This window comes from Olea europaea, chromosome 15 (genome assembly GCF_002742605.1).
Source record: "Olea europaea var. sylvestris chromosome 15, O_europaea_v1, whole genome shotgun sequence".
Taxonomy (NCBI): domain Eukaryota; kingdom Viridiplantae; phylum Streptophyta; class Magnoliopsida; order Lamiales; family Oleaceae; genus Olea; species Olea europaea.
In genome coordinates this window covers 30558775-30563272 of record NC_036251.1, presented here as the reverse complement: position 1 = coordinate 30563272, position 4498 = coordinate 30558775, and positions in this window count along the sequence as shown.

Sequence of the window (4498 nt, the reverse complement as noted above, 5' to 3'; positions counted from 1 at the left end):
AAGATGGCTTTTCCCGGATGAAATGAAAATTGGATTCATGTAACATGATCTCGTAGTTCTTGGTCTGTGAAGATGCGTTGTTAGGTGCTCCATTTTCTTTTCCCATTGAGGCCGAACCTAAACCTGTGCTCGAGAGATAGCTGTCCATACACTGATAAGGGATGTATGGATTCTCTAGAAGAGAGGAGCCGACCAAGAAGTACTGGATTCTCTTTCGGATAGGCCCTGAAAGGAGAAGGAAGGCTGGAATGCCAACAGGCGTCTATTATTGAATTCTGAAAACAAAAAAGTTTGTGACGCTGAACTGGACTCCCGATAGATAAGAGAAATCGGAAATACCTTTTATCTCATACTACTCTCTCGATACATAATCGAATCTTTTGAAAAAAAAAAAAAAAGCAAGACAAAAATTTTGCATATCGAATTCGAAGTGCCATGCTATTATTACTCAATATTCATATGGCGAAGGCATAGTCTTCTTTTTTCTCTCAAATAATATTTATATTTATATTTAAGTTTAATGGACAAATAGTTGCATCCCTTCTATCGTAAAATGTATCCTATCTTAATGTGTACCATTTGATGAAACAATTATGTTATATATATAAAAGGTTGAACCCCAACTTTAAGGGTCCACCACCGCCCTTACCCTGAAACATTATGTTATATATATAAATTACATGGTATGCGTGTGATGGAAGGGATCCCATGATTGATCGACACGACAATCGATTATTTCAATTGAATTTGACCTATTAAATCACACTTGATCCATTTTCATTGCTCTATATAATGTGAATTCAATTCACACTTAAGGTAATGCTTTCTAACTCTATCCAAATCTTCCTCTCATCTCATGCACTCATTACATATCGTTATGTCATTGATTTGATCGTAGGTGTGCAAATGATCGTCAGACCTTTTACTCGATCCGTAGTTCTTGCCTCCTAGCAATGCATTTTAGTGTGCAGATGATACTTACTTGGATGGGAGGTGGTCAGATTCTGTTGACTACTCGCTCCATCAAATTTTGAGGTCAATAATTTCACCCTTTTGTGAAAGATATAAATTTTACGAACGGTCTTGACTTTTGGATAAATAGTCATGTCCAAATTCTATATACTAACATTTTATAAAGTAATTTTTACATAATAAAAAAATGATTTACTTCCTCTATTTTTCCTCTGAAATAAATTTCTCATATATGTAAAAGTTCCACTCAAAATTGGTGTCAAAGTCCGATGATAAAGATAAGGTTTCTACGTGATTGAGATGTTTCATCTGTATGAACGAAATTCGTTCTATCCTACAATTGCTCGTAACCTTGAGCACTAGAAGAACAATATTGTCTTAATGAGAGAACTGAATTCAATTGACTTTTTTTTTTATAATTATTATTTGAATAAATTGCAAATTAATTTAGTTTTGGTTTATTAAATTTTTTGTTTGCATTAAAGTGGTAGATTATATTTGAAATAGATAGGATTGGCAACGGTTCGATTCGGTCAAAACCATCACCGAACCACCAATTTGTTGGTCATACCATAACCGCTTAAGTCGTTCAGTTCGTATCTCATTTCGGGTTGTTAATAATAAAAAAATATATTTTTTTTATAGGTCTAGCTGTCAAATTAAAAAAAAAACAAATTATGAAAAAAGTCCATGAAAAAATATATATATTACTAAGTTAATCTAGCAAACAACACCCCAAATGAAAGTGCAAACAATATCTCAATTCTCAAATGTAAAATCCAAATTTAATAAATATTATTATTAACATAACAATACTAAATAATATCTTTGTCCCTTGATCCTTGTGTATCAAACTTGGTTCCTACTCAATAACTCAAATCTCAATTCAGATTCAATCTTCAATCTTAATATCATCGTGTTCCTCCAGCAATAAAAGTTAATATCTCTAGGCACACTAAGTTCATTAAATTCATCTTTTATGTGGAGAAGAAAATTTACATTTCATCAAATACTCAAACTCAACAAAAACAAAAATAGATACAGATTACAGCAACAACGATTAACAAATGAGAAGAGGAAGAAAAATACCCTCTTATTTGGGGATGACAATGACGAGCAAAAAAGAATACGATGTGGAGAAGAAAAAAATTTTGAGAACACACTGCGGAGATTCGAGTGAAGGCTGTCAACTAATGTCTTATTGAATTTGATTCAAAATTTCTTTGCGGTAGGGTTAGTACTTACTAGGTAAGTTGTAACTGGGTTAGGTTACTCAATGAGTTGGTAATGGGTTATAAATTTTGAGCTACACAAATTATAATAGAAAGAATAATAGAAAGCTCAATTGCCCCCTTTTTTTAACAGGTAATCGGTTTGGGATGGGACGATGGCATAAATACCATACATGTCCCACCCCGAACTAGTTCGCTAAAATCAAATACCATATTCGCTCCATTGTTATGTAATGAAGCCGAATTGTGTTTTGAAATACATTTACAAAAAATACATTTTTTCGATTTCTTTTTAAAGTAGATAAAATGTAAACTCTCATCTTTTATCCGGGTTTGGGATCGACTACATCAATTTTAAGTAGGTGGAGTTAAAAATTGTACACGAACAACTTATTGTAACATGTACAAATTTTTAAAGAAAATTAAATTTAACGATTAAAAAATAAGAAAATTTTGATTAATATAATTAAATCAAATATCACTTACCTAACGATATGCAATTTCAGCGTATTTATCATGTAGTCGAAAATAAGTTTCCTGTCAATCCTTCACCCATATTAACGCTTCCAAAACATCTTCATTCAGTCGACTTCTGATATCGGTCAAAACCATCTTATCTACACTAAAAGCAGACTTCGAAACAACAGTACTAACCGGAGGTGTCAATAGATCTTTCGCAATTGCAAAAACAATTGGCCAACATCTTTCATACTTTCGTTAGAATTCAATTACTTTTTAAACTTTTTTAATTGTTTAGTCTGTTGGCATATTATGATTGAAGTAATCAATTAATTCGGCAGGCATCACATTTTGAGTTGCGATCGATGTTTGATAAGATGTAAATGTAGGCGACATGTCACTAGATGAACACATTGTAGTTGCATCATATTTAAATGTATTAATACCTTGACATAAATTCAATTTTCGGCATCATCTTCTTATAGGTGATAGGTGTATCAAGTATTAAGGCTTTATTGATTTGATCAATTACGTATTTAGTTCCCGAAATATTATATCGGGGGTTCATTGCGCTTGTTAAAGGAAATAACATAAGCAGTTCTTTCCAATATTTTCTAAATTTTAATTCTATAGCAACTATAATTTCACTAAAAGTAGGATCATTTTTATATTTATGGAATGTTCTTACAATTATATAAAGACGTTCAAGCACCATACAATTTGTAATAAACGCTAGATAAAATCTTTGCGATCTCATAAAAAGATGTCAAAAATCATTTAACTTTCAAAGTTAAAACCCAATCGGATTCATTCAACATACCATCGTCATAATTTCTAACGTATCTATTGTTATAAAAGTCCATTATTAAATGTTCAAAACCTTCGCATGACTTTAATAGTAGGTAAGTAGAGTTCCATCTATGGCCTACGTCGCTAACAAATGTTTTAACAGTCTTCACCCCTAGTTTAGTACAAAAATCTTCAAATGCTTGCTTTCTACTAGGAGAGATCGTAATATATACTAATGCATTCCTAATCCTTTGAAATTCATTATTTATATGTTTTAAATCATCTTGCACAATTAAATTCAAAATATGACACACAGAACGAATATGAAACAAATACCCACCAAAATCAGGTTGAAATGTCTTACACAATTTATCGACGACTACCTTATTAACACTAGCATTATCAAAAGTAAAGATCGAATTTTAGTCTCGCAATTATATTCTCTAACAACACTGATAATAGCATTACATATATTATTAGCATTGTGAAAAAACTCAATAATTTTTTTATGTATACACCAAAGTGGGTCTATATAGTGTGCGATTGTAGCTATATATGCTCTTTTATAAACCTCTTCCCATATGTCAGAAGTTAAATATATAACACCCTCATATAGTTACAAATTCATAATTAATTGTTATTTTGAATTATTAAAATATTGAATTGTATCGACACGAAGAGTGTTTCGACTTACCCCAACGTACCTTGGTTGCAGATATTCTTTCACAAACGAGACGAAGTGTTGATTGTCTGCAATAACCAGAGACAATTTAGCGGCGGCACCAAATTTCACCATTCCGGTTCGAGTATTGTCCTTCGAATACATCCATGTGGATAGGGGTGAAGTCGTAGAACTGACACTTGGACTGTAAAATTGTAATTGTGTTTGACCAGCTGAAAGAAGTCCATGTCTGGCCGCACATGCTTTGTAGTGGCGTTTGAGATGGGTGGTATCAATTTCTTTTTGTCATGCCAATCTTTGTTGGCAGTATTTACGTACTGCCTTAGATTCTACAAAGCTATTGACGATTTTTCTCGTTGAAATC